Genomic DNA, 10,169 nt, shown 5'->3' with positions numbered 1-10,169 from the left:
AGCCGCTGCTGCCTCGCCCGGCCCCTCAGGCCAGCCCTGCCCTCCGTCCCGAGAGCTGAAAACCCCCAATCGCGCTCTCCAACCCCCCAAACCCAGCAGGCCTGTCCCAGGGAGCCCCGGGGAGGGTTCAGCCCAAGGGCCCCGGGCCTGATTGCCGACCCCACCTCGCCCTCGGGGGACCGTCCTGGGCTGGGGCCCAAGGGTTGGGGTTGCGCTAGCCTCTGGAGAAAAAAAACAAACGTTTTACTTTTTGTTCCTTTTTTCCCCCCCTTTCTTACCCTTTCCCAAGTCATATCCGGGCTTTGTTTATGAAGCAAGAAAGGGGGACACTACCCTGCAGGAAATAACAGCTCTTCACTTCTCCGAGAGTTTCCAAAGGATCAGCACGTAGCTTTTCCCAGTGACTTACACACACGTATTGGGGGAACTGTGGGCGCCGGAGAGAAGTCCCAGATGGAAAATGGAGCTGGGCTGTGACCTCGGAAACACCCGCCACAGCTGTTGGTGTCTGGCCCTCCAGTGTATTAAGGAACTGGGAAGGACTTTGACCCACATTTGGGGACCAAAGGGGGACCAGGGTATGGATCTTAGTTACAGTTTGCAGGGGCATTTTCTGACATTAAATAATGATCTGCATCCTGGATAGCAGCGTTTGTATTGGGGAGTGTTTTGTCATGATTGAACGGTAAGTGGATGATACCAGAGGAGAGAGCAAGAATCTTAATGTTCTCCCCCGAAAGATTTCTTCCACTCCATCTGCCAACGTGTGGGTGACACTTGACACCGGGGATTGCGAATTCCTGATTCACAAAGTGTTGGTTTCTCCCCTTTCTGGAAAGCAGTATTCATCTAGCTGCCACTTTGAAAAGCCAGGAAAAGTGACTGGATGTGAAAAATGTTTGCCTGCAATAAAACCTTTCCCTTGGACTATCAACGAAAACCTTGTTAGTGCTGCTTAAAGAATGAGAAGAAAAATAAAGCATGAATGTGAGAAACCTTCCCAAGCAGTCAGATGTTTCCCTTTCTCTCCGGCGATGACCTACTGCTGACTGAGTCAAATTCAAGTTAAGAGTGGAGGCATTAACTGAATTATTTCAGGGAACTTGGACGTAGCTATAGTCACTCCTCATTTTGTAAGCAAAGGTTTTGTTTGTCCAAAAAACAGTGATCTACTTGCTGAGTGCTCCCGGATTCTAGTTGCAGCTCTGACACTGGCCATCCCTGGAGAGGTTACTCCTTCCCCCCTCCCCTCCCTGATTCTGATTTTCTTTTTTAAATATATTTTATTGATTTTTTACAGAGAGGAAGGGAGAGAGATAGAGAGATAGAAACATCGATGAGAGAGAAACATCGATCAGCTGCCTCCGCACATCTCCTACTGGAGATGTGCCCGCAACCCAGGTACATGCCCTTGACTGGAATCGAACCTGGGACCTTTCAGTCCGCAAGCCGACGCTCTATCCACTGAGCCAAACCGGTTTCGGCCTGATTTTCTTAATGTGTAAAATATGCGATGGGGCAGGGGCGAGGTGGATTAGCTAGGGTATGTTTCCTTTCTAATTGTATTTATGTCTCTACATCTGATACATCACTTTCACGAAATGTCAGGAGGTTCTTTTTTTTGCATTAGAAATACCACACATTCCAGGATCTCCCTGACTCAAGGACATTAGGTCAACTGATGGAGTGTTCCCTGTTGGTGAGCTGTGAGCCAAGACAAAAACTCATGTTTCCAGAACCCATACATTTTTTTTTGGATTCCCCATTGTTTAAATTGAAAAGGTTGGTTAAAAATAGCTTAAATAAGTTAGTGAAAGTAGTTAATGTGGCCTAAATTAAATAAGCAGCAGCATCCAAATGAAATAAATTGGTTAAGTAAATGAATGTCAGTATGTCTGTTCCAAATCATAAAAATAGAGCTATTTTGGTCTGGAAATTTCTTTCCAGTGAAATCACCTGGTTGCACGCAGTGAAAAATATTTATAAATCCATAATGGTTCTTTAACTTCTTCCACAGTGTTGTGAGACTTAAATTAGAGATGAAATATATATTAATCTATTTTTTAAAAGTTTTATTCTTATCAAATAATTCATATGCTAATATATTTTAAGTAAATGGCTTGAACTAAAATGAATTGGGAAAGTTCCATGATCACACAATCTTCTGAAAAATGTTTTGTTGTTTGGTTTTAAGTGGTAAAATGGTAGGAATGCTTCAACACACACACACACACACACACACACACACACACACACAGGCTGTAGTCCCTATTCCTAAGCATGGAATTTACCTCCCACAGAGCAACCATGGCAAGTAATTTCTTGTGTATTCTTGCAGAAATATTCTATCAGCAAAATTTTTTTGATAAACAAATGTAAAAGCCATATCAGTTGTATCCAAATGTACTTTTAACATTTTACATATACTTTGTGTTACTAACCCCTAAATCAAAGTTAGTGTGCAAAATGTGTAGAAACCATTCTGCAGTGAAAATGACAGGTGTAATCAGAAATAAACTTTTATTATCCCACCGCCTGTTGACAAATGTTTTAAAGAAGCTGCCAGTCATAAAAAGCAGTCAGAGGGATGTAAAGTACAGCAAAGGGAAAATAGTCAATAAAATTGTAATAATTATGTATGGTGTCAGATGGGTACTAGACTTAGTGAGATGATCACTTTGAAAGTTATATAAATGTCTAATCACTATGTTATACCTCTGAAACTAACACAATATTGTATGTCAACTGTACTTTAAAAATTAAAAAAATCATTGGTTCCATAAAAATTTTAAAAAAGAAATCTGTTTAATAAAAATAATATTAACCATGTGGTTAGTTTTACTTTTAGAATATAAAAGAGCAAAGGCCATGAAATACTTACCTTGGAATGTAAAAAAAGAAAAAAAAATTCTTGGACTATTTTTCTGATGTTTTAAGTATGTTGTTAAAAATCCATATAAAGAAAATCATAAGAAAAATTTGAGGGCAGCTATACTAGAGTTGATTTTATACTAACTTGAGTTAAAAGAAGATTTTTTAATCTTGTGATCTTTGCAAAACATAGATTCTCTTTGCGTCTGTTTTGTTAGGGTAAATAAATGTGGTTACCTCCCAAATTATGCTCCTCTAAAATTTATAAAGTAAGTGGTGATTGTTTAGGCCATTAAAATGATGATTTCTTTAAGGAAAGTATTTAACATACATTTCGTGCACTCTTGGTTCATTTAACATTTGGTTCAATGTATCATAACTATCACATTGACATTTTCATAAACTGACCTATAAGATTCCTTTTCCTGAGGGAAACACTGGGAAGTCTGATGCTCCAGTTACCTTAACAACTAATAATTCGTGGTATCAAAATTATTCCTTTCACCAATTACGTTCATACAAGACTTTAATTTTCATTGCATATAATTGGTCATTCTCATTACTCGGTTTATAGTTTCCCTCACATGTTTTTAGGAGATTTGGAAGTTTAATATTAGCCTTGTTTTAAAATGTGGTTAACATCAATCAATCCAAATGAAAATTACAGTGAATTTTTTTCTTACTAAAACTTTAAAACTTACCTATGTATACAAAACACCCTGAAAGGGCTAATATCTCAAATGATATAGAAAGTATGTCACTTTGCCCATTCTCACTAGTGATATCAGGTAGTTTTGTTGAGCAGCCAAATGCTAAGGCTATGCCTGAAGTATTTTTTGTTTTCCTTTAGTTTTACCTCATTCCATTTAACCTAGTAATCCGTGTCCCTGAACTAACAACTTCTGGGGGGAAAGAATAATTTACTGCCATTTGTAGTTGTGTGGGCTCTGGACAGCCATGATTTCATTTCCTTCTCCCTGGACCATCTTTCTCTATACTTCCTTCCTATGGTCTTTATCTTACTCAAAATCCCGCTGACAATCTGTATTTTTAAGCAATAGGAATTTTACCCTACTGCTGATTTAAGTAGTAAGCCAATAAGATTCTGAATTATCCTTAAATTAAACACTTAAGTCAATTAAATTTTAGAGACTTTATTAGTTGATTTAGCAGTTACACAAATGAATGGAACTTCCGGCTTGGGAAATTTACAATATGTTATTGAAATTAAGACAGCTATACAAGCTACAAGAAGAGAAAGCACAATAATGTAAAATCACTTAAGAGATACACAATACACATTACTCTTGGAATAGAGTGAGGGACAGAGGAGATAATTTTTATTAAGCGTCAGAAGAGAAATAGGATTTCAAAAGATGAAATGAGATGGAGCGGAGGAACATTTCAGGTGGAGGGATTTGCAGGACTAAACTCTAGAAAATGAAAGATGGGGAGTCATGTGAGGGATTACTTAATATTTAAGTGTGTTGACAACAGGAAGTGTGTAGGGTTAATAATAATAGAGGACATTTATAAGGCTTTCTTCCATATATTCATCTTTGCTCTAGCGATTTTAAATATTCATACAATAATAGATCTCTTTCAGAAAAAATAATAGTTAATTCTTATCTTTTTAAAAGAATAATTAGCATTTCTAATCTATTACAAAAATAGCACTGTAAATGTAAGAGCGCAACAAGGAAATACTCGCAGCAAAAATAGTCATCTAGTTATCTATTAATACTCGCCACTTGTTACAGAAGCAGAGGCGTTAGCAGCGCAAAGGTAGTGAGGTCAGGCGTAGGCAGACTCAAGGTGAAGCTAGGAGGAAATCGACTAGCAGGAGGAGGCGGATAGCTACCTTTCTATCGTCTTGCCTTCTATCGATGGGACTGGTGAGAGTTATCATGGGGATGCTATGCATGTAGTCCAGTTCCTTTCCCAGTAATAAACTAACACCTAGTGGGTCTTACTCTATGCCAGGCAAAATGCTAAGTGCTATAGTCACCCTAGTATCACAGTTAATCCCCAGGACAAAGGGGATAGCACCATTTCTTTCCTTATTCTACAGCAGAAGAAACTGAGACTCAGACAGCTTAAGTCATTTATCCAAAGTCAGTTAGGCAGTCGAGTGCCAGAGCCCGAGCTGTCTGGCTTCTCATCCTCCTCATTCTGGTGCTGGTTACACCTGCTGTGCCCTGTGACCATACACTGAACCCTCGAGCCAGCTGGCATTCCAGGGGAAAGTCACGTCATTGATGACAACTAGGACTGGTAAGAATGGAGGAAGAGGTTAATGTTAAAACCATCACTGCTTGCTTTGGGTTGAAAGATAAAGAGAAACAGAAAACAAACCATCAACATCCAAAATCTTCACAGCACACATTCTGCAAAGATCAGTCTTATGAATCAAAAGAACAGACTTCCTAATTCAGTAAGCAAGAGAAAGGTTGGAAAGATATATAAGTCTACCCATGAAATTTCCAGATGGAATATTATGAGTGTTGAAAAGGCAGTGAAGAAACATAAAACAGTAACTAAATGCTGGCAACCAACATAATACAGACTCATTCATAGATCACAGTAGTTACTGTTAAAGAAAGGGGTCAGTCAACATTATTGTCAATTATGCGTTAGACTCTGTGCTAAATAAACATATTAAAACATAGACTTAACATTATCACATGCCAATTTTCATTAAAGATTTATACTAATGAATTTTAAAATTCGTTCACATGCTTAATGATACTATGACATAGGATGAAAAATGAATGTTGTCATGAAAGCTCAAGATATTCCAGGGATTTTTATTTTTATTTCTTTATGAAATCACGCAGCCTCCCTTGATCTCCTTGTAGGGGTTTTTGTCATCTGGGACACCCTTCAGCAGTGGATCATTGGCAGCATTTTGTAGGACGTACTCCCGCAGGTCTTCACAACATTGGGATACCTTAAAGGAAAGCAGAGAGAGATGACTCATTTGGTTTAATATACAAAACTGCAGAATCCAGGAATGTATTTACAATACTAATTTCTGTGTGTTCTATCTTTCTAATGGGATTCTGTTTTCTGTCCACACTTATGTACTTTTTAGAAGAGAAGAGGAAATAGCCGCTCCCTCCCCTCCCCTCCTGGGTTTCTCCTGGCAGAGAATAAACAGCTGGCCACACTCCAGCTGAGGGCTCCCAGCAGACACAGAGATCAGAACACAGCTGGCAACACAAGTCAAGAATGTCACCAGAGGGAATATTAATGAAATATTTTTCCTCATTCCAAAAATGTGACCTGTAAAAGTGGGAGGGAATGAATAATTGTTACATTCCAGGCTTATCACCCCTGCTGGAATCTCAGAAGTATACACAGATAATTCCATTTTAATCCTATCTACAGTGATTGATCATGACAATGTACCTGAAGGTGAACTCCAATGGATCGGCCACCTTTGGCTGGTTTGTTTACACGGATCCCAGGCATGTAGAGCAGAGCCTACATTTAGTTGGTGCTCAGTAAATAAATATTCGCTGAACTGAATAAGCTGTTTCATTTATAAACTTGCTCCTCATTCCTCTGCACCATTATGAAGAATCAGGCTTTAGGACCTTAACGGACACAGCCAGAGCCTGCTAATGTACCATTTAACATATCTTTTAGGGAGAGGCAATGTTTTATACATATATAATATAAGTGTGTGTGTGTGTGTGTGTGTGTACATTGATAGGTACATATGGGAACAAGGTATTCATTTGTTTAACTTTCAACTTGCTTTGTTTTCACTTAATATATCATTCAAGACATTAACACAAAAAACTTCATTTTTGGCAGTCCATTAAGTGGTCATTTCATAAGTTATGTAACCAATTTTGCTTTTGTTTTTTTAAATAAAATCTTTATGCCAATTTTGGACACAGATTCCAAGCAACATTAGTTGTAAGATTACAACTCTGCAAACTCATTATTTACATCGCAGAACAAATCATTTCTAACTGGGGCAAGGCATCAGTTATGTGGCTCCTTCATAGAATGAAATGTGAAGTTTATAAACACTTTTGAAATATACAGTCATTTTGGTTCACTTTGGTTTTTTCCTCAAAAATTCAAAATTGAGATTTAAATTCACTTTTCTTTTCCTCTCCTCCTAACACCAGCCCATTGGCTCCAACCAGAAGTCAGGAATAGAGGTTTAAGTTGCTGTCCTAATGCAGGACTTTGACAGCGTCTGGCTAGGATCTCTATATGAATGTATGTGTTTAAAATTATTTCAGCGAGGCTTCTTATCAGTGCATATGGCTTAATTCAGGGTTACATGGTATGTGGAAAGCATTCACAATGGATTCAGGCCACTCCAGGTTTGAATTTTGGCTCTGCCCTCTGACCAACTATGTATCTTAGTTCCAGTTAAGTTACTTCCTCTATGAAATAGCAAGAGCAACACTAGCTGCATTAAGTGCCTGGCATACGAAGATGCTCAGTAAAATGGTAGCTATTTTTAGCCATCACTCCAAAGATTATCTTTAGTCTGCCTATTGCACTGACTTATAATCATTGCAAATCTCTCAGCTTTAGGAACTGGATGCAGAGTTGGCTGGCTGACCATACTGCAGCCCTGACAACAAAATAGGTCGAGGCATATTATGGACCAGTCTGGTTCATAGATATTAATAGCAATTAAAAAAAACAATAATGGTAGAAAGTACTTGCCATATACTAGGCATTGCACTCAGAATTTTGTATATATTATCCCATTTTTTCCTCCCATTTGCCCTCTGCATTAGATGTTGTCACTATGCCCATTTTACAGAAGAAGAAACAGAGGCACAGGTAAGTTAGATAACTTAGGCGAGTGTTACACAGGGAGTAAGTCGTGGAGTCAGAATCTGAACCAGAGATATGGCTCCAGAGCCCATCCACTTAGCCATCCTGTAATGACACTATGTCATCCTCTGTCAGAGTGTTGGGTTTAGGACCTGGAGGTTCTGTGGTGTGAGTGTGTGTGTGTGAGTGTGTGTGTGTGTGTTCGGCAGTCTCAGATTAAATTAGTTTGACTTCTAAGAGTAAGAAGATGTTAAAGAACAGAAAAAGGAACCCAAAACCCGACAGATGGTGATGTATGCGCTGTTTACTACAAGTAAAAATTCCTAGGTGAACTTGCCACAAGTGAATAATAAACATGAAGACAGCCAAATTGCCTACAAAAACCACAATCCTGAATATATAAATAATAAACACCTTTTGGATGTTTTAAGTAAAGAAGAGAAAAATAACTCTCCTTTCCTCCAAAATTTTATTTTATATCCTGAAATTAAAAGGTAACGATTTGAACTTTTTGGTTATGCTCCAAGCTTTTCTGCTGTGTATAGATTTAATTTTATCTTTCTAGCAAAATACATTTTGCCTCTATGGGAAGGGAAACAGGGAAGTGTGAGATAATTGTAAACATCAAAAAAGCCAAAATTCTTATTTTTATTGGGAATAAGAGTATTGAGCACAGTTTAAAGATAATACATTCCTTTTTTCACTTTGGCCTGATAAAATGAGTTTTTAAAAAATATATAAAAATATACTTTTATCACTACACTTGTGAAGGAGCTTTTGTTTATACTAACTTTCCTAAAATGAGCAAATCTAAAATACATATCTACATTTTCTAAACTCCATGGGAACTTTTATGCCTTTGACATTTATTCTCCTTTAATGGCAGAAAATTCTTGATAACCATTTCCAAGACTTGTCAGATGTTTTTGGGAGGAACTATGAGTTCTTGTGCTTGAACTAATTTATGCTTCTAAAGAAGGAATAGAATGTACTCATTCATTATTGGCTATGAGAGTACTAGAGGCGATGACTTCTTGGTTAAGAGTATTTGAACAATATCAAAGATTTGCATCAAATAAAGAGAAGCTTCTCAATTTAGAAAGATAAAAACAAAAGGCCAAAAGGCCAATATGCATTACTTTATTTTATTGCTTAGCTAAAATATAGTCACTGTCTCATATTCGTTGCTTTTCTTTTCTTTTTTTTTTCTTTTCTTTCCTTTAACAACTCTAAAAATGTAAAAGCATTTTTAACTTAGTGGTCATGCAAAAAGAGGCAACGTCTGGATTTGGATCATGGAAAATAGTTTGCCAATTCTTTGATTTAAACCTAAATCAAGAAATAATTGTGATTATTCATTTTCTTAATCTCTGATAAATTTTTACCTGCACAATTTATTTTTAACTCCATTGAACCTCTCCAGTGAATGGTGTGGGGCCGGAAAAATAATTCCCCCCCTACCTTTCTAGGTTCTTGGCTCAGAAGCCCTTGTAATAAATTTTTAAAAAGCAGATTAATAGAAAAAAAACAAACAGACATTTAATAACATGTATACCTTCTGTATACATGGGGATACTCAGGAAAACTGAGTAATTCCCCAAAATGGCCCAAGGCAGCTCTTTATATACCACCTCCATCTGAAGATAAAAGATGGGTGGGAGGGTGGGACTGAGGACCTTTTATGAGAGGTTCCCAGGCAAAGCACAGCAAACTAGGATAAGATTGTACAGACTGAAGTCCTTACCTCCCTTAATAATAGTTTCTAGAGATTTAGTCACCCTCCTCTTCCAGGTACAGAGAGGAGACACCCTCACACATGGAGATTTCCCTTATAAATGTCAAAATCTCTTACCAAAGGGCAACTTCTGCTACGTTTTCAGAGCTTCTCCTGTGTCTGCTGTTTCTCAACTTAATCAGACTAAAGTAATCCTTATACCAAAGCGGCATATTTGGGGGTAGCAAATTCTGTGCTCTTTCAGTGGTTTCTAATCTGGCCAATCCTACAGTATCTCTAGTTGAAAATATAATTCAAAAGAAAACGATTTACCTTCATTCTTTCCAGTGCCGCTTCTCTGCGGAGCTGCGCAACTTCCTTCCTCAGTCTCTCCTTTTCTGCCATTTCTTCCATATTGACTGCAGGCAACCTTTTCTTGCTAAAAGGTAGAAAGTTAGTTCATACACCTGGATTGTGGAACTTGCTTCAAGTCAATGTTAGCCAACCCTTCCCTCAGCTCTTCACTTGCTGAGTGAACTGTCTCTTTCTCTGTGTGTTTGATAATCAATTTCTCACAAATGCTCTCCGAACAATCCTAGCACTGAACACCAGTCTTGGGATTTTAAAGCTTCTTTATAATCTTCACTAATATGATTAAACCAAGCACTAGACTCTAAACACCTGCTAGTAGGTTTGTGAGGGGAGGTCAGTGTAGTCAGTAGGTAATCTTAAATACCCAAAGATCCTCCTTCTTTTCCTTGTGTTTTTTTTT

General features: G+C 37.9%; 1 protein-coding gene and 1 long non-coding RNA gene across 3 annotated transcripts in view; both read right to left on the bottom strand.

Annotated features, from left to right (window-relative positions):
• LOC102769983 (guanine nucleotide-binding protein G(I)/G(S)/G(O) subunit gamma-11) overlaps positions 1 to 231 on the bottom strand; it is a 3,987-nt gene extending 3,756 nt beyond the window's left edge. Inside the window, exon 1 of one of the 2 annotated variants that reach the window (XM_006779216.2) lies at positions 165 to 231. The gene's annotated coding sequence lies outside the window, so the exon portion shown is untranslated. The remainder of the gene's footprint in view (positions 1 to 164) is intronic. The other variant, XM_015558344.1, reaches the window with a different exon arrangement.
• A 3,778-nt stretch (positions 232 to 4,009) lies between these two features.
• LOC102769496 lies at positions 4,010 to 10,169 on the bottom strand. The gene is made up of 2 exons (XR_001512440.1): positions 9,731 to 10,169; positions 4,010 to 5,821 (listed from the first exon to the last, which is right to left on the bottom strand). It is a non-coding gene; the product is annotated as an uncharacterized LOC102769496 (long non-coding RNA).

Source organism: Myotis davidii, unplaced genomic scaffold, assembly GCF_000327345.1.
Source record: "Myotis davidii unplaced genomic scaffold, ASM32734v1 scaffold187, whole genome shotgun sequence".
NCBI lineage: Eukaryota > Metazoa > Chordata > Mammalia > Chiroptera > Vespertilionidae > Myotis > Myotis davidii.
Note: the sequence above shows the minus strand (reverse complement) of the source record. Positions and strands in the feature narration are given on the sequence as shown.